This window comes from Rhinolophus sinicus, chromosome 3, assembly GCF_057876585.1.
Source record: "Rhinolophus sinicus isolate RSI-liver-muscle chromosome 3, RSI-T2T, whole genome shotgun sequence".
Classification (NCBI taxonomy): Eukaryota; Metazoa; Chordata; class Mammalia; order Chiroptera; family Rhinolophidae; genus Rhinolophus; species Rhinolophus sinicus.
The window spans coordinates 187,910,324-187,931,507 of NC_142503.1; the positions used below are offsets into that span (position 1 = coordinate 187,910,324).

The 21,184-nt window shown below is 38.7% G+C and overlaps 2 long non-coding RNA genes across 2 annotated transcripts in view; one reads left to right on the forward strand and one right to left on the reverse strand.

Annotated features, from left to right (window-relative positions):
* Positions 1-10,963: 10,963 nt before the first annotated feature.
* Positions 10,964-21,184, reverse strand: part of LOC141570518 (uncharacterized) — a 203,451-nt gene continuing 193,230 nt past the window's right edge. The window contains exon 4 of the long non-coding RNA XR_016020924.1: positions 10,964-16,984. This is a non-coding gene — a long non-coding RNA (uncharacterized LOC141570518). The remainder of the gene's footprint in view (positions 16,985-21,184) is intronic.
* Positions 16,981-19,461, forward strand: LOC141570813 (uncharacterized). The gene is made up of 3 exons (XR_016020925.1): positions 16,981-18,826; positions 19,033-19,177; positions 19,294-19,461. It is a non-coding gene; the product is annotated as an uncharacterized LOC141570813 (long non-coding RNA).

Genomic DNA, 21,184 nt, shown 5'->3' on the forward strand with positions numbered 1-21,184 from the left:
GATCTTGTCCTGTTTGATGACAGGAGATTTTTTTCCTACCAAAACATTATTTCTTTTAAATAATAAATAGACACTACTGGTTAATAGTTGTATAACAGCAGAGTACCTGAAAAAATGTGTTGCCATGACAATATAATTCACATCGTTAACAACTTTTATTTATTTCCTCTCTTTCCAAATAGGTGAAATTTATGAAAAGCTTATAATAACTTCTAAAATGCCAGAAAACTAGAAGACATGCATTAGGATCATAAATAGTCAAATTTCCACCACCTGAAAATGATTAGAAATAAAGGAAATAAAACTTTTCTGTTGTCAGCTTAGATGCACACTGATTTTGTTTAGACAAAATATACTGTTTTTAACCTTGAGCGATGTGCTCATACATGCGTGTGGAATAGTAGTTCATATTTAGGTTCCTCTAACATACCAAATATATGAAGTGTGCATATTTTATGTGTCATTTTGAATAAGGAAGGATACAGTAAAATAGAATAACAATAATCACAGTGTTCAGAATGCCGTAAATGGACACAATTTACCCCTAAACATTGGGGGAAGTGTTATTAATTTCATGTTAGTTAATGTAATATTGATCTATGTGTGGTTCGTATGTACTAAATTCTAGTATTCCTGTTCCAATTTGTGACTCTGTAATGTTAAGGGGATTATAATTCTTACTACTTACAGCAAAAAGAAAAAAAAATTGTTAGATTTCTCAACAGTACAGTAAATGCTCCCAGACCATGAAATTTCATTTTGCTGCCTACCATCTGCCTTTATATTTGATCTCCAGCTTCCTTTTCCACAGGATATTAAAATCTGTACTTTTTTTTTTTTTTTTTAATTCCAAGGAATAGGAAGAGAGAAAGGACCATAGTCCTCACCCACGACTCATTTCCAATTTTGATTTCTTTACTGCGTGGAGCTGTTGCACAGAACTTATATGATAGAATGGCATTCTCTAAACTTTGTGGAATTCTAGACCCTCACAATAGTCATAGGTATATGAACATTTTCTTCTCTCAAATGTTTAGGATTTTGTAGTCTATGTGATGTTAGATAGTTTTGTATTTCTTTGTTTTCTTACCAGCAAGACTCCTCATAGCTGCTATTACCCATATGCCTTCTGATTGCCCAAGAAATGGAATATGTAGGGGTCTGCCAAAGTTATTTGTAATGGAATCCCTTCTTTCCAGTCATCTTACAAGAGTAAAGCTGAGTTAAACATTCTCTGGGAAATGCTAAATCAAACACTCACACAGACTAGCAGGGACCCATGAAATCTTGTCTCTATCATTGCCCAATTTAACCCTTATTTTTAACATTAAGCTGTTTTCTATCCCACACCCTTTCATCTTTGATCCAATATTTATTTCAGTGTCTTCTTTCATAAAAACCAGTTGACTAAAATACACTGTGCCCCATGTAGAAAGCAATCTTTGCTAGGGTAAGATAGCAGTAAACATGACCCACTCAGCTTTGGGTTTCAACATGGTTCCTTTGCTTCCATGACTAAGTTTAAAGGACATGACAGTATCCTTCCAATAGCAGATGTACAGCAGTAAAACTAAGGGCTCTCTGATAGTCAGTCTGACAACAGGGAAGAAACACATTGCGTAAATAGAAAATGGTCCCTCTCAGAAACCTTTTATTTTAAACAATTAAATGTTTAGATCACTTTAGACTTACAGTATAGCTTGAAAAATAGTATAGAGAATCCTGTATGCCCTCTACTCAGCTCCTCTTATATTAACATCTCACATAACCATGAAACTTTTATCAAAACTACTAACTAGTATGGGACCATACTACTAACTAAAGTACAGAACTCATTCGGATTTTACCAGTTTTTCCACTTATGTCCTCTGTGTTCCAGGATCTAATCCAAGATCCAACGTTGTATTAAGTTGTCATATTCCCTACAATTGGTGACAGGTCTTTGATCTTTCCTTTTCTTTCGTCACTTTGACACTTTTGAAGAACACTGATTAACTATTTTGTGGAATGTCCTTTGATTTTGATGTTTCCTCATAATTTGATTGAGATTATGCATTGTTGAAAAGGATACCATGGAGATGATGTGCCCTTCTCAGTGCTTTACAACAAGAAGATAACGATGTTGATATGTAGTAGCAATGAGGTTAACCTCGATTACATAGTGAAGATGGTGTCAGTCGGGAGTCTCCTCTGTAAATGGACTCTTTCCTTTATAATTACTAAATATGTTGGAGGAGATACTTTGAGATTATGCAAATATTCCTGTTTCTGCTTAAATTTTTGTGCACTTATTTCAGCCTTCATTGGTGGTTCTTGTTTGTGGAAATTATTATTTTCGCACTCTAATGGTGCTATTCTAATTTTTTCAGTCTTTCCATAGTTATTCATTGAAATTCTTCTGTAAGGCAGAGTTGTTTCTTCTCCTTCATTTATTTATTCAGTTACAAATTTATACTGATATGAATTCATAGATATTTAATTCCTTGGGTTATCATCTAATACTATGGTTATTTATTGTGTTGTTCCAAGCAGAGGCTTTTAATAAGCACTAATTAAAGGTAACTATGCCATTCTTTACAGAGAGCTTTAGAGGCCTGTATATGTAATGAATCAAGTTCAGTGAGGTAGGCGGTGGAGATGGAAATGATTTGTTCTGGAAGTCCTTCTTCTGCTTTGGTTGAATTGAGTGTGGACTACAGATAATTATGTGCATATCAGCACTGTGTTCTGTGTTGTCTCCTGCACCTGCTGGGCTATGGAGCCAGGTGAGCTGACCTCCAGCCAAAGTCATTCTCAACAGTTACTGCTCTATGTCATAATGAGCATATGGCCTAGACCTTGGTCATTGTTAAATTGTGGCCATCTAGTAGATCCAAGAACAATTTTCTTTCCTGGATACAGCAGTTTTCCCTCTTGCTGAATATGTGTGCTCTATTTAGCAAATTAAATAGACATAGTTATAAGGAAAAATAGCCTTTACGTAGTCATTCAAAATGTGTTCTCCTGTCCACAAAAGAGGAGTAGATTTGCATTTAAACCACAAAGACTTTTTCTTGGTCATCAAGTAGTTGTGTATCCCGAAGCATGCATTTCCATTAAATGGTGCAACGGGGAGTCATCAATGCAATCACACGGTTAGCTAATCCCAGCCTTTTGAGAAGGGGTGGTTATGAGTATGATTTAAGTCCAGGGCACCAGAATCATTTTCCCTTCTTCTCCTTCTCCCTCTTCTTCTTCTTCTTCCTCCTCTTCCCTTTCCCCTTCCCCTTCCCCTTCCCCTGCTCCTTCTTCTTTTCTTCTCCCTCTCCCTCTCCTTCTCCACCTCTTCCCCCTCCTCCCCCTCCCCTCCTTTCCCCCTCTTTCCCCCTTCCCCTCGTTCCCCTCCTCCTTCTCCTCCTCTTCCTTTTACTCCTCCTCCTTCTTCTCCTTTTTTTTTTCTACAGGTTTCATATAATTTTCATTCTTTACATCGAAGAAATATAAAAAAGCAACTTCCTAGGAACTCTGAGTAACTTCATCAACAATCCATTTGATCAGTGATACCTTGCTCTACTTGAGTAGGGAAAACCATAGATATAGGGCTCTCTCTAACACTTTATATGTATTAATTCATGTAATACCCTAATAACTCATGACTATTATTTCACCCATTTTCCAGATGAGAAAACAGAGATTGAAAAGTTAAGCAAAATGCCCCGGGTCACACAGCCATGGATGGTGGACATAGCTTTGAGCTCAGGGTTCTGTCTCCAGAGACTATATTTTAATCATTGACCACATAATAAATCTTAGTTCTAAATCTTACCAGCTGTGCAATCTTGGACAAATTTCTTCTCTGAACCTGTTCTGTGATGTGTGAAGTGAGGATAACAATGTCTGTCTTTTCAGGGTTCTACCAAGGATTGGATAAGGTATGTGAAGGGCTTAATCCAGTAGCCAGCACATTGTAGATACCCAATAAATAGTGTATCTTTCAGTTTTTGTATTCTTAAACACTAACATACTTCCTAACCATTGATATAAGACATTTGTTGTATTTTTTTTGTTTGTTTGTTTGCAATTCTTTGGCTTCCCCCTCCTCCCACTAAAGTCCCCACTTATTACACTTAATAATAATTTTTATTATATTAAGAAGGAAAAGGGGAAAGAGGGAAAGGAGAAGAAAACTCATTTTTATGTAGCACTGCCAAATCTTTGTTATATATTTAATCTTTATAAAATCTCTAAGAGTTAGATACTATTATTACTGTCAATTTACAACAAGGCAACTGAGACCCATAAAAGATAAGTAACCTGTGAACTATCTCACACTAACTCGCAAGTAGTACAACTGGGCTTTGGACGAAGGAAGTTTGGTTCCAAAGTCTGCTTCTAACCACAAAAATTATACCAAAATATATTATTTGGTCATATTAGCCTGAACTTTGTATAACCAGTCACTCTTATATACAAATAAGTAGTCTGGCTGCTTCTATGATCATTATGGGTTATAGTTTATAAAAGTGTCTTAGTCAATGATACTCCTTTTTGTCAGTTTAGAGTCCAGTTGGTTTGTTCATTCATTTCTTCATTTAGCATTTACAGAGATTTCATCCCCTGTCAGGGCCTGCGCCAAATACTGGGGGAGGGAAGGATTAGGGAGAGAATAAGAAAATGAGGGAGACAAAACCTTTAAGGAGGGAGACTAACAATTTTTAAAAATTGTTCCAACTGAATGGATGCTTTGAGATGTGTATCAAGAATGCTGGGTGAACTAACTTAGCATGAAGTAGGAAGTAGGTAAGGCTTCGTGGAGGAGAGAGGATGACACCTGAGTATTAAAATGGAACAGATTATTCTGTATACTTGAAACTAATGAAAAAAATAAAACCTGAACAGAGAAGAATTCAGCATGGGTTGCAAGTTAAGGGCAACAACTCACTCGTGCTGTTGTAAGAGAACTGTGGGAAGTTGGAAGTGGCTGAAGTCAAAGCTATTTTGTGAAAGAAAGTGATGGGAGTGGGAAGTAAAGGGGAAATAAAGCTGGAAAAGGAGGCATGTTTCAGCACATCCTGAAGAGCCATACACCAAATGTAGACTTTTTGTTTTCCCCCGTTGGTGAATAGGAGCCATTGCAAGTCAAAGAAGAGATACCAGATAGAATCAGGCCTGTACTCGGGGTAGGTACACGTATGCTTTGTCCTTGGCTGGGCCATAAACAGGCTCTGTGATACTGGGTGGAACATTACTTCTATCTGGCCTTCACTTCTATCTGCAAAGTGAAGACCATGGCTTCTATTATTTTTAGGATCCCTTCCAGCTCTAAAAGAGTACCTGTTTTCCTAATTATCTTATTTGTGGTCTTTAAATAGGAAGTAGTCTGAAACACATGGGGAAATGAAAAAGACCACTCATTCCCAACCAAAGATATGAGCGCTTCCCAAGGTAAGTGGTAGCATGCGTCATCACCACATCACATCGACAATGACTGCTCCAGGGCTGGGGTTCCCTACTGATGCACACACCTCAGTTCTACCCCAGATTTATCCCTCACTTTTCTGCAAATTGTTATCCTAATTCTGATGGGGATCAAGTTTCATAGCTGTGCCCCATGCTATCAGAGGGCTGTTTGGCCCTTTACCTGAGTTCTTGGAGCAAGATGTTGGATTTAGCCATCAAGGTTCTCATGGGAAGAAGGAAAGACCAAATTGCTGTGTGTTTGGATGAAAACACAGTTTTTAAAACTGGAGTTGAAAAAACCTGTCACACTTTATTTGTGTATATATTTGTTTAGCAGTTACATCCATTTCTTTTCAGAAATATTCTTATGCATTTTATATCTATCTATCTATCTATCAAATCACCAAATATTTCTTCTTCAGTCAGCAGATACAATGGTTCCCCCATGTCTCATGGTTCAACTTATATTTCTTTTCACTTCATGATGGTATGAAAGCAACATGCATTCAGTAGAAAACATACTTCGAATTTGGAATGATCTTTTCCCAGACTGGCGATATTTGGTATGACCTTCTCTCGTGACACTTGGCAGTGGCAGTGGCAGCGAGCCACAGTACCTAGACAGCCAAATGATCATGAGGGCAAACAATTGATACTGTACAGGGTATACATTGTGTTAGATGATTCTGCCCAACTGTAGGCTAATGTAAGTGTTCTGAGCACGTTTAAGGTAGGTGAGGCTAAGCTGTGATGTTTGGTAGGTTAGGTGCATTAAATGCACTTTGGGCTTATGATGTTTTCAATTTAAGATGAGTTTATCATGACGTAAGACCATCATAAGTTGAGAAGCATCTGTATTTAATAAACCCTTTTAGAGAGCATGTACAATTGCACACACACACACACACACACACACACACACACACACACAGTCACACACACACGCACACACAGGTTTGGGGCCAGATATAAAGCTTCTTATTTCCCCGGGAAAATAACAACTGAAATGTATCCCCTACCTGTAGCTCCCGTGCTGGATGCTTTTTTCTCTGAGCTCTTGTATAAGTAGGCATGTGTGAAATCAAAATGCATGTGAGATTTCCTCTGCTCCCTTCACTCTCCGCTCTTCTGGTGGAAAAATCTGCCAGAAAGTGAGAAAATATTAGAGAATGCCAAGAAAAATTTCATCCTATTCAATTCCCATGAATTTGAGAGCAATCATTAAGAAGGCCTTCCTCGTTGGGACACCAGATTCACAGAGCAGAGGTCTAAGGTGAGTTTATATATACAGTCCGTTCAGAGTACCCAGGCCCCAGCACCCTGGCTGGCCTGGCTTAGCTAATTCTCATCACCACTTTGGGGAAAGCGCAAGCACTTTGCTACCTCCTCTCCTATTTCACTCATAAAGCACTTTAGAATGCTTTTCTGGTTATTCTAATGTTTCCATCATTTTGGTCATTTCTTTTTTTTTTTGGTCCTAGTTTTCCCTTTAGTCCTCTGTGTGACTTTAGTCCTCTACGTGATGGAAACCTATATCTTCAAAGTGCTTCAGCTAGTCACCATATGCTTCCTTTATTCATGTATGTCCTGTTGTGAAGTCCTTTCCATTTGTATTTTGCTTGTTCAGCCTGTTCTCACTTCCATAGCCCTCTTTCAAGGTGAAAGGTGCTTCATAGATACATTACCAAGCTCCCCAGTTCTTTTGCTTGGGTGGCTAGAAGGCTAATACAAATACCCAGGCTTACTTCCTACTGGTTATTAGGGAAAGAAAGGCCAACATTTCATTTGTTTTGCTTCATCTCAATCTTGCTCTTTTCTAGTAAGTTCTGGTAAAGGGAAGGTATAATAATGATAAAAGGTCAAACTCTCTCAAAAATCATCCTTACACAAATGGCACAAACATATTGCCTGAATTGTGTCCCTGCTTGCATATTCACTTTATTTCCAGAACAGCAGAGAACACCCAGTCAACATCAATTCACATGTCAAGTCCAAGCTCACGCCTTACCCCTTCCATAGTGTCGTGCTCCCCTCAGCTTAGTGAGACCTCAGCGCTCTGCACGTGGGGGCTCACACCACATGGTCAGCAGGCCTTTCCATGTCTCCTTCCCAGACTGAACCATGACTTCCTCCAGGGCAGGAATTGTGTTTTATGCCAGTTTTTGTCCAAAGCATAGAGTCTGTTACTTCGCATCAGGAAAGCTCCTAAACACTACTGATTGGCTGCATGAGTAAATGCAGGCGGGGACACGTGGATCAATGATCAATACTGACCAATTTGAATTTTCCTAATTCTGAAGAAGAAACAGCTATATTCAATGTGATAACTTGTGCCTTGTGTTTCCCTTTTCTCTTGAAAAGGGGACAGTGATGAGTTCCAAGGCACATAATTTTTTTTTTCCCTCGCCAAGCAGAGAAAGACCACTGAAATGAGTCCCTGCACAATCCTTAAGCCCTTTGTGCCCTCTAAATGCTGATTGGTAGGGAATTCGATCAGCCCTTATTTTGCCTCCCTGTGTATGTGTACGTGTGTGTGTGTGTGTGTGTGTGTGTGTGTGTGTGATTCACACATCTAAATCAGGGCTTTTCTCCAGGACAATTTCAGAAAACAAAGGGAACATATCTTCTTCAGCCTAACTCTGAAATTCACTCTTCTCTTTCTGGTAGGAACCCATTCTCAGCACACATGTGAGCCTTTGTGTGTCGTCAAAGCACGTGCAACTATTCCTGACAAGGAGATCTATGGGTAAACAGGAGGGAACTAGCAGCCAAAGTTCTGCTGGGAAGGAAGGGACTGTGACCATCCATCTTATTCCCTTTCCCTTCAAACACTTGTCCACACCATGATCGTGGCCTCTAACGGGCATTTTCCATGTCGGTGTCCAAGAATCTCCTCAGAGCTTTCTGGCAAGACAAATTGCCAGGCCCTTCTCTCAGATTGACGTCTACGTTTTAAATTAGCAGTCAAGTCATTCTGATGCAGGCAATCCCATTCATGCTTGGAACAACTCTGTTCGTTAACGTACCAAGTGGAAAATCATCAGTCTTCTTTGGCCGCAATATCGCCATTGAATCTTTCAATCACTTTCCTAAGGGACAGACCTCTATGAGGTTTTTGAAGGATGGATGCACTTTTATTACTCCTTCACTTTCACCTTGGAAGCCCCGTTCCTTCTTATTCTCCATTCCCTAGCCTCTATCCTTTCTGGTCCCAGGTTCTGTAGGGAATCATATAAGTCTTCCTGTCATTATTATAGCAGTAGGGTGTCTAACTTCTATAGTTTCTCAGTGCTTTGTGATTTTTTTCTCTCTCATTCTTCCCCAGTGAGGCTCTTCCAGATATTCGTAACTTTTCCTCAGTTTTCCACTGGTCCCTTTCACAGAACTTGAACATAATTCCAATATCTCCCATAACATAGAGTTCACCAACTTCAAATATCCCTACGTTCCCTTTCCTTCCCCTCCAACACCAACCAAATGCATTTCGGAAATACTGACTACTCTCTTATCATCTTAGATATTCATTTATATATGAACTTTAAAACATTTCTGAGTTGTCTTTCTCCTTTAAAAGCTGATTCGTTGACCTGGAGATTAAAAACTTGCTCTACAAACGTTATCCCTTTTCCATTTCCACTTTATTTCCCCTCTCACCCTTATAGATATGCTCATCTCATTCTTTAAAAAAATAAAAAAAAAATTCATTTTTTTCTTTTGACTCATCAAACCTATAACTCCATTGACTTCACTCCATTCCTCACCAATTTTTAAAAATCAATACCATCTCTCTCCACTTCTCCAATTCATTCTTTTACTCCCTTACCTGTTCCCTCAGCCAATACAATAAAACTCCTTTTATTGAAGTCAATAATAAGTGAAATGTTAAACACTAAAGCCTCATTGAAGAAGTTACATTATTTGAACATAATAGAGTGAAACTTAGGTTATGTAAAACTCTCACTTCTCCTTGGCTTCCCTGACAAGACCGGCTCTCCTCCTTCCTCTCTGGCTATTCTTTCTTGTGACAGAAATTGCTAGAACTCTGTAATATCTAAGTGCATCGCTTCTTCCTGGGCACACACATAGGCCACAATTGTTAGCCTTTCTTATAATTCCATGTGGTCATATGACTGAGTTTTTTAATAGCACTGGAATATGAGTGGAAGTTAAGTGAGCCACTCCTAGACCTCATCAATGAAGACTTCCCATAGACAACACTTACTCTTTTCCTTATTCAAAGTCAAATGGAGAGGTCGCTGATCACATAAAAGAGGGTGAGGCCACAAGAAAGGAAAACTGAGGGACTATGTCAAGCAGAGTCCCTCTGTCGGCCTTCATTGGGTTGTGTCATAAACAAGAATTTAACACCTATTTGGTTAAGCCACCAATATTTTATGAGTAGCATTCAGCCTAACCTGATTTATACAATTTTTTATTTTCGTCTGTACTCACTCTAGAAACTTGGATTTTTCTTGTGGTCTGTTCCCAACTGTCTTCTCAGTATTCTTATGTATTATCCTTGTGAAATTTTCTCTTTTCCTATTGTTCCAACCCCCATCTCTATTTTTGTGTAACCCCACCACTTTCACATCTATATTTCACTCTGGACACAAATTTTCAACATCTGAGTAATCTATAAGCATCTCAAATTTAACATAATCAAACAGGAATACAGTATCATTTCTGCCTACCCTAGCCAATGCCCTCAAAAAAAGAAACAAAAAAAAAAAAAGTAAATAAAAATTTAGCTGGATAGACTGAGGAATAGATACAGGCATAGCTATAAAATAAGGAAGTTAGAAAAACATCAGTTATAGAATGGAGGTGATTGGTGATACAGGTAACAACATTTTTATCTATTTTTTTAGAAAAATTAATCTCAAATATTTGAGATTTATCATACTAAAATTCTAGAGAAAAAGAAATTGAAAACAAAAATAAGTAATTTATATTCATTGTTCATGGGGAATTGATCATAATCAGGTGACCAAACAATGCCTCACTTTCCCTGACCCACCGGCATCAGTAAATGGCAGATCAGACTGCTTCTCCCCCGGGTATCACTACCTTATCTGGATCACACTAGTGCTTAGTGGTTACACAGGTTTTTGGAACACCATAAACGTATTTTAGACACTCAGAAATGCATTAGGATCCTCACAGGGCTCTTACATTTGTTTAAAGATAAATTTAATCTCCCTCCTCCCCATTTTCCAAATGTATTTGAACATGAATTTCAGCCATCATGCAATTTGCCTTAGTACCTAGTCTATACTGTGGAATGTGCCAATCTAGAGTTAAAACAAACTTTTCACCGTTCCCTGAACTCTCATTGCTGGTCCTGCATGACGCTGCTTTCTTTCCTCGAAACAGTCTTGCTTTCATCTTTACCTGGTCAAGGCATACACATCTGTAACCATACCTTTAGATCCTGGTTCTGCAACTTCTTAGCTCTGGGACTCTGGAAGAATTGTTTAAATTTTCTGAGTCTCCTTCCTCATCTCTGAAAATGGAAATAATAACATCTATCTGACTGGGCAGTAGTGAGGTTTAATTGATAATATTCTTCAAAATAGCAAGCATACAGTTCACAATTAATATACTTCTATTTCCTTGTATTTCTAGGGAGGCAGAGTTGTGAATTAGAAACGAGACTGACAAAGCACACCATACCCTACTAAGGTGCAAAACACTTTTTAAAAATTCATTTCCTGGGTGGTAGTGTGTCTTCTATAACCAAATTTTCCTGTAGTCAAACTCCCCCGCTACAACCTCAGTCTAAACAAATCATAAAATTTCAAAGAATAAAACCCTCCAATGAGTCTGCAATTTTCTCCTAATATAATGAAAATCATCCAATCCTGACAAGAGGATTACAGATGTGCTGAAATACAGATGTTCTCATAACCTGGGGTGATCTAATACCCAGGCTAGTGGTTTGGGCTACAAACAACCTCTTTTATTTGCCCCAAGGTGGTTAATCTTATATGCCAACTTGGCTGGACTACAAGGTGCTCAAATATTTAGTAAAATACTATTCTGGGTATTTCTGTGAGGGTATTTTTGAATGAGATTAACATTTAAATCAGTAGACTTTAAGTAAAGAAGATGGCTTCCCACAATGTAAGGTGGGCCTCATCCAATCAGTTGAAGGCTTGAATAGACCAAAAAGGGTGGCTTTCTTCTACTCAGAGAGAATTCTCCAGCAGATTGGCTTTGGGCTTTACTGCAATATCAGTTCTTCCTGGTTCTATAGAAGACCGTCTTCAGACTCAGCTGGAACTCCAGCTTTCCTGGGTCTCCCTCCTGCTGACCTTCAGACTAGAACTGCAGTATATCTGCTGTCCTGGATCTCCAGAATGCTGGCCCACCCTGCAAACTTTCCACTTGCCAAACTCCACAATTGTATAAGCCAATTCCTCCTAATAATCATTTTGTCTCTATATACACAAACTATTGCTTCTGTTTCTTTGACAAACCTGACTAATACTATGGCATATAAATGTTACCGTTTTCTGTGGGTTCCGTTAAGTGAAAAAGTTTGGGAAGCACTGCTCATTCTAGTTCTTGACTTTATTATGGCATTCCTTATTTCAGGTTTTTAAGGGGTTTTGTTTGTCTGTATCCTCTGCTTAAAAATAGATTTTATTTTCATAATTCCCCCACGGCTGTGAAACCTCTACTCAGCCATCAGTTCTCACCTTTGGGCACCCAGAAGGCTTTCCTGGATGCCCCTTGAGCAACCCCACAAAACTGTATTAGGTACTCTTTTCCTCAGTTCTGTAACATCCTGAGCTTGACTCTGTCCTGGTTTCTATAACTCCATGCAGGGTTTCATAACTTTCCCCTTATTGATCTGCTCTCTACTAGATCCCAAGAGACATGAGTGAGCAGTTTGCTTGATCCGCTTCATGTTATATCCCTAAGACTTAGCCCAGAGCCTGCCTTGTGACAGGTCTTCAAATAGTATTTCTTAAACAAATAAATAGAAGATACACCCAAAGTTTCAAAAAGAAAAAAAGAGTTATAACCCAAAGAAATCCAAAAATACTACCACCCAAGGACAATCAAGTGAAACAGATTCCAGGACAGAAGAAGCAACAAGACTCCTTGTTTCTCAGCAAACCAATAAACTAAAATGGAATAGGTAATTTTCCCCTTATTTTATCATCTGGAAAAAGAACTATTCAGGTGGATGTGCTTTCTGTGTATTTAACATAGTAATTGACTTGGGAGTCTTTTTAAATCAGAAGTCACAAACATTTCCTCTGTAAGGCTAAACAGTAAATATTTTAGGCCATATGGTTTTTGTTGCAATTACGCAATCCTGCCATTGTAGCACTGAAAAATCTGTAGACAATACATAAACTAATGAGCATGTGTGTGTGCCAATAAAACTTTATTTAAATATACTGGTGGTGGGTCACATTTGGCTCACAGAGTGTAGTTTGCCAACCCTGTTCTGGATGAAAAGATTTTCAGCCTATGAACAAGAGGGATGGCTTCCATGTTTCCTCCATAGTCATTATCACCAAGCCCCAAACAGTTTTTATACTCAGTATTTTCAGGGGGCATGAACAACTAATTGATATCACTCTCCATTATCACACTAGAGTATGCTGCAAGCAATAAATGCTATTTGGATAATTCGCCCTTACAGATAAACAGGCCAAACTGTTCACTGCACACACAGAAACTCGGGGAGGAAGCAAACCAGGGAACTGGTGAGCTGTGAGTTGGTTTCACAGCTGGGATCTTAGAATGAGACCTTCTGCCTCAGTTTGTCTGGAGGCACAATGTGAAGCGCTCCTTATAAGAAAATGTGTGTGAGGTAGAAACTGTCCTACCACACCTCCAGCCCTCAGAGTGATAAAGCATATAAAAAGGACCTGGCAGTTAGGAGACAGTTTTTTTTTTTTCTTTTTGTGTGTTTTTTTTGGAGCGAACCATTGATGTATTGTGAGCATTTTCCCTTTGCAATGAAGGAGAGCCTCGCTACTTTCTAACCCCACGCTCAGTGTGTGTATATGTGTTTACATGAGTATGTGTGCGCGCGCACGTGCTTGGGGTAGAAGAGATTTCAAAAGGAACATTCAGAAAGCTCCAAAATGTATTTTCTGCATTGAGGACAGAGAAGTCATAGTGCAGATCTTATGAGAAAGCTAAAACACATTATGGTCACAGTTTTAACTCTTGCTTGGAAACTCAAGATTTACCCAGAAACAGAAATTCACAAGAAACACCAAGACTCATAATTTGGGAGGCCATCCCAGGAGAGTGCTATGGTCCTGGGACTCCTGCCCCTTAGGATTCTGTTGAAGGGGAGCAGGATATATCACCCCCAAATATGCCATTTTGACATAGTGATTATTTTGAGTTAAAGATAATTGAGAAAGAGCAGATTAGGAAGGTTCTCAGCCCGCCCCCTTTCTACTTAAAAGCAGGGCATAAATTTCTCATGAGACATGTTCCCTCCCCAACAGGAGAAAACCATTCTTATCACTGGAGATGGGGTGTTGTTGCTGAGACATGTCTTTATGAACAAACCCTACCAAAATAACCCACATCTTCTATTTGTTTCCTCCATATATTTCCTAGTTACTTTCCCATAATTTACTATCCCTAGTCCAAACCCCTTTTTCTTTTGTCTTGTCATGCCTCCACAATTTATCAATTTTTGGTAAAAATGATATATAAGTTCTCAGGTCTAACCATTCCTTTGCAGGTTTTACTTCTTTTTATGAAACCCCTGTACCACACAAAAATATCAACATCAAAAAAAAAAAAAGGATATGCTTTTTCTTTTGTTAATCTGTCTTTTGTCAGTTTAATTCACAGATCCCAGTCATAGAACCTAAGAGAGTACAGAAAAGTCTTTCCTGCCCTACACTGTCCAAGCAGAGGTGACAAAGCTTTACTTGTTCATTTGAAAGCAGATAAGGCCCCACTACCGAGGGAGCTGGTATGGAAGTCTCTTTGTATCTTGTCCATATACCCCTTGAGAAGGCAATGAAGAGGCAGCAAAAAGCAGCAGGAGATGTACCACAAAAGGTCAGGACTCTGAAAAGAGAGCTACAGTAGAGAAAGACCTTGTAGGGAATTGTCAAAGATTCCATACAGTGCCAGAAGAGACAGTGACAGACAGCATTACTAATCTGTGTGGTCCAGAGATGATGGAACATGTGCAAGGAAGCTAGGCACCTTTATCTCTCTCCCTTGCCCCCTCAACATGGACACATACCTCTGTCTGACAATTAAGTTCGTGAACTCATCCTAGAAAAAGTGCTACATATCTCATGGCTGAATATCACTATGGTCACCTTCGAAGTACTCCCCTTGGGAAGCTATGCACTGATGCCAGTGCCTAGTCCACCCTTCAAAGCAATTTTGGAACTCTCTTTCTGGAATGGCCATCAGAGCTGTTATTGTATTACACTTGATGTACTAAATATCATCAAAATGTCTTCCTTTCAATATCTCCTTTATCTTCAGGTATAGAAAGAAGTCATTGGGGGCCACATCAGGTGAGTAGGGAGGGTGTTCCAATACAGTTATTTGTTTACTGGCTAAAAACTCCCTCACAGACTGTGCCGTGTGAGCTGGTGCATGGTCATGATACAAGAGTCATGAATTGTTGGCGAAAAGTTCACGCTGTCTAACTTTTCCATGCAGTCTTTTCAGCACTTCCAAATAATAAACTTGGTTAACTGTTTATCCAGCTGGTACAAATGTATAATGAATAATCCTTCTGATTTCAAAAAAGGTTAGCAACATCATTGCAACAAGTTCGTGAACTTAATTGTCAGAATTGGCAGGAGCAAATAGAAAGTGAGAAAGAAGGCAGGAGTTGAGCAGGGAAATGAAGATGGAGGTTCCATCTGTAGTCTCTGATTCAAGCTGAATTCATTCTGACCTGGGGAAGGAAATACTTAACCTATGTCAATTTCAAGCTTCAATTCTTGTCTGCAACTGAACAGTCTAACTAATGCTTTGAGACTCTATGACTTGAAGTAGTGATAAGACCTAAGAATAATGTGACAAACTCATGGGATCTGTTGGAGTTTTAATTCTAGAACAGGAAAGCGTGGCTCACTGGATGCCTGAATAAAGTTTCAGAGAAATTGAAAGACATACAAAACTGGCTTTTGATCACAATCTCTGCATTATTACTGTGCTTTTGTACATTTCTTTGAACAAAAAAAATCAGTTGTCAAATAAACCAATTTCTTTAACATAGTGTTAACCAACATGAATTGAGCATCTACTATTTGTAAGACTGTATTAGGTACCAATGAGAACATAAAGAATTGTATACTTGTCTCAACCCTACTTTCAACGAGTTAATGATATAGCAGAGATTATGAAATACTTAACTTAATAGTATCATAAGAAATGGTTCTTCCCCTCCAGTCTCTCAGCTCTGAGGTTCAGAAACATGTGTTTCTCTAACTCCATCTAGGATACTGACTAAGAGTACTTAATAGGCAGTCAAAGAACATATAAAGATGAATAAATAAGTGTTACATCATACAAGAGAATTTAAGATTGTTTAAAATACAAGGCAATAGAAATCCTGTGGTTGTACAGTGCAGTTCCCTAAAAACAGATGTTTGGTTTCAATGACATGTGATTTTTATTTCCAACTTGTAGATAATGGACCAAAGGAACCTTGGGATTTTACATGATAAAAGCTCTTATTAACGGACATTTACACAAAATTGGCCTTTTAACAAAGAGATTTTTTGTAAAAAGCAGTCCTAAAATATTATCTTTCTTGTTTTGCTTTCTAAAGAAAAAGGGGTGATTATGAGTTGCTTTTCATTAAGGAATTACCATTTATCTTATCACAATATTTACCCTCTTTTCCATGTGTTTTCTATTTCCTTATAGCTGAAGAGAAATCTCAGAAACTTGACTGCGTGGAAATGAACTGTTGATTTTTACATTCGAATGACTATATATTTCCTCTGTAGTTCTGATGGTTTTCCTACCTCAATGTTAGAAAAATGCTAATGTCAAGGCTCGCCATCTTAGAAGAGGCCCTGGGAAGAGAACTCATTGCAAAAAAAAAAATCCAGTAAAGAGCAAAAGAAAAACAATTTTCCCCCAAACACCTCTTTGCAAGACAGGGTGAAGAATGTGAGCTCTGGCCCAACTGCTACTCCAAGGAAAGGGGGAAAGGTCTGAAGATAAACACACATGCACACACCCTTTTAGATGCAGCTGGAAAAATGAAGTCAAGTTTAGAAGGCCTGACTCCAAAGAAAATAGGTTTTTAAAACTTCTCTGGGGGATCTCTCATCTGTACTCAAGGCTGAGCTATGTATCTCATACATCTGCCTCCCTCTCAATTAACAGACACTGGGTACAGGGCTACAGGGAAGAACGCCCACCTCTGTCTCCTGGGAACCCTAGACGGTGTCACCTTCAGATCCTGGCAGACGCAGGCCACTGCCACCAGTTGCACTCTAAAGAATGAGTTCATCCAGTGGGCGTAGGGCTTTCTCATTAAGCAGGAATGCATTCTCAACTGGCCAGTGCTTCTCTGTTGATGACAGATTTAGAGGCAGATTTAGATACAATGGCAATTCTAAGATGTAATTCCACTTTAAAAAATATATGTTTTGCTTGTGAAAGATGCACATACATAATACTAGGAACGGTAATTAGGGACACTCCCTGCACAGTTCCAAGTATTTTTCATTACCTTGTTTAGTTCTCTCAACAACGCTATGAAATACAGACTATTTCTTCACATTTTTAAGGTGAGAAAACAGAGAGACAGGTGATTTAATATACGACCAAGATGATAAAGCTAGTCAGTGGTAGAGCTAACAACATTCAAGCCCAGGTATTCTGGCTCCAGAATCTATCCTCTCATTCTCTACAATTAATATAATTAGTTATAAAATTAATATGCTATATACTTCATGGCAACAAGGTTTAAAAACTTAATGATTAGCAACATAATTAGCATGTCCCATTTTATTGGCATGGGGTGTGAATTAAATCACATTTTTTTTTCATTACCAGCTAACATAACTCAAGACCTCTGACAAGACACAGCAAGAACATTCTTTTTTTTTTTTTTCCTCCCAAGTCAATTTTATTCCCCAAGAGGTATAGTCATACAATTCAGTCTTGATCAGGATTGTCCTTTGAACAGGGCTCTATCTGTAGATCAATGTCACTAAAAATGTCACCAGGACCTGGTTACTGCAAAACAGGACTCTCAACTTGCACCATCACCACTGTGGAAGAACAGTTGTGTCATAACCAAAGAACTTTGGCCCGTGCTGAGGAGTTACTTTGATGGTACCCAGAGAGAACCAACAGCAGGGAGACATGGGAAGTCCTCTGCCATTGCCCTGAATGTCCTCTTCATTGATGATGGTGTATCCTGGCCTCAGGTGCAGTGATTCTGTGCTCATACCTCTGCTGGAGAGACGTGTCTCTCAGCACATGGAGTGGTAATAAGGGGAAGGTCCTGTCCCTTGGTTATAACATTCAGACTTCTTCCCCTATTTCTGCTCCCTTTACTTTTGCACTTTATCTAAAATGTATGTACACAGACAGTAATGACAGAGCATATCCATAATACCAAACAGCTGGATGAAGAGAATCAGCAATTCCTTGTGATTACAAGGCCTGGACGTAGAGCTTGGGTCAACAATTCAAGCGACTGAATCATTTGCTGTTAAGTTCTCTTATGAGAGATTGCCATGGAGATCAGTGTCTTTTATTGTTCACCAAGACCACTTAAGACTATGTCAATCTTGAGACCTGTTCTATTAATCATCAGGCTAAAAAGGAAAGAAATGGTGTTTGGGAGCCTTTTTGGCTCAAGAGTTTCCCTGAGTCCCATGTAGTTGGTCCTGCCTTTCCTGGTGTCCTTGGAGTTCTGCATACCAAAGCATTAGGGGGACAGCTTGTCAAAGCACACACATGCCCTTCTCTGATATCAATCTTCTCCGAGCCCACAGATAAGTACCTTAGGGGACACTGATCATGTATTTAGGAAATAGGGTAAGTTTTGAGTTTCTGCTTTAAGAAGCATATAATAAGGATCAGCTATTACTAATGGGGTAAAATGCTTTAGGCTACACTGATAGGTGAAAGAAGAACCAGTTGACTGTGCTGATGAGCTAGGTTTAGACATAATGCACAGTAAACCTTGATAAGTAATACCTTGACTTTACTTGGTTTTCCTAATGAGCAAATAGTTCAAACTGTATATTGTCCTACAACGTTCACCTCAAGCCACCCTCTGTCTTTCTTACCCTTCTCAAGCTATATATTTTTGTTTCAGATCAATACTTAGAATCTTCGACTGAAAAAGAACTTGAGAAATTGTATGCTCAAACCCCATGTGAAATTCAAAACCCAGGTGAGTTGAATGACCTTTGTTCTGTGTCCAGATGGTAAGTGGGAGAGCAGGGTGAGAATTCAGGTTCAGAATCAGCATGCAGAACTTTCCCATACACAGACCTCTGCTCATTCATTTGTATTGATTTAATTTGTGCTGCTCACATGACCAGGAGATCTCCAGGTGTTAGCTATGTATATGAAGAATCCTTCATATTCTTTCTCTAGGTGGGCTGTGGCTTTGGAGGTGTGGTGCTGCCAAGAAGTCGGAATATTCAGCTCCACAGCTTGTGGAAGACAGTTCCTGTGGAGACAGTGACCGAAACGCTCGATGGTGCATTTGACCTCTTGGTGTTACACGTGAGCCTTACATGTATGTTATTACATTTTGAGCACTTATTCTTATGAAGTCAGGAGACTCACCCTGATTTTCTTAACTAGAGGTGAGAGACAAATCTCTGTAAGAAGGTAATTTCTTGTTTTCTCTAGACAATATGGGAAGCCATTGGGTCAAGATTTGAGCGAGGAAGTGGCCTGATTGGGCGTGTTTTCAGAGAGCTACATTGGCTCACTTGTTGAGAAGAGACCAAGGGTGAAAACTGAACACCCAGCAAGATGGGTTTGCAGTAAGGCATGCAAGAGATGATGGAGTCTTGGACCAAGGTAAGGTGGTTGCAATGGAGGTGTTGAGACATTGATGGGTTTTGGATTTACCCTTCAAGATAGCCAGCAGGATGTGCTGCTAAATTAAGTGCAGAGAGAGAGAGAGAAGGGAAAGAGTCAAGGAAGCCAAGATTTTTTAATCTGAATACTTTGAAAGCTAGAGTTCTCATTTACTGAAATGGAGAGGAGACCCTGCAGGAAAAGCAAGTTTAAGGGGTGAAATCAGTTTCAACATGCTAAATTTGATACGCCTATTAGTTATCCAAGCGGTGATGTTGAACAGTCAGTTGGATATATGAGTCTGAAGTTCAAGGAAAAGGTCCGGGCTAGAGATATTAATTTGACTGTTGTCATCATAGAGATGCCATTTAAAGCCATGAAGCTGGATGACATCATTGGGCAGTGAGTATAGATGCAAAGAGAAGAGGTTCAAGCACGAGCCCTGTCTCTCCTCCCCCACCAAGTTGTTTTATGTTAATTCTTATGCTAGAATATAATGGCAATAAATAAGCATTGTACACTTCGCAGTCTTTTGTGAGTCCAAAGAGAATATTTTAATAATTTAAGATGTAAGAAACTTGGTGACACAGCGTTCTTTATTCTAAAGCAAATGTTACGAGACCAAAGCATATGGAGAAAAGATGAAAGTAAGTTTGCTTATTTTAGAATAAATTTATTTTCCTCTCTCCCTTGACACAAATGGAGAACTGGGAGTAATATTTTTTCTGAACCATTCTTAATCTCTGAAACTCTAAGCCATTAGCATTGTACTTGAATATAAAGTGGATGCTTTCTGAGTTATAGTGCACTTTTAAAAACTAAGGAGAAAATTGTGGCAGCTTTCCATGTCTTTAATTTTCCTGTCACAAAGGTATGTTAGACCTGGATCTTGAATATGATAGTTCTCAAACAGAAAAATTAAATCTCACCGTCAGTAAGTTAGAATCTAGGTCATTATTTCATGTTAATTTTAATCAAATTACTAGCACAATAACAAAATTGTCTGAATGAACTTTATTCCACCTAGTTTCATCTCTCTGTATGAGGATAGAGAAAATAATTAAATTTCTTATGGAAATCAGCAATATTCCATAGCATTCAAAAGGATAGCATATTGCCTTCGAGTCTATAAGTCAGCACAGTTGATATTGTTTGGCCAGTCTCTAAATTTTATTTGTAATAAGAATGAATGATTTTAATTAATATTCACAGAGTAGCAAAAATAAGAAATGTGAACAAAAATACAAAGCTAACCAAACTACAGAAACTATTCTTAGCACATTGAAAATTCTAAGCATTCCTGAATTCTAAAATTTAGCATGGGAGATTTTATGTGATTTGATCAAAACGCACTGAGCAGTGTCTCATTACTATAGAATACCCAGAACGTGGAGTAAGGAAGAGAAAAATTTATGGCTCTTGCCACTCCCCTTCAATTACTCTTGTGGAGTAAATGTGATTCCCAATCCATTTGATAAAACTCCCTAGATAGAAAATGGTGTTGATCAGAAATGCTCCGTAAATCATGTATGGAGTTAAAATATACTACAGAAAGGTAAGGAGAGAGGAGATGAAGACCTAATGAGATGAGATTTTTATAGGTACTACAATGCAGATCATTTGAAATATGGTGACTAAGTCTATTTTAAAGTTAGAACTCCATTAACTCCTAGCCCTAGGAACTCACGGGAACCAGTGTTTCCACTGGGTGTACACA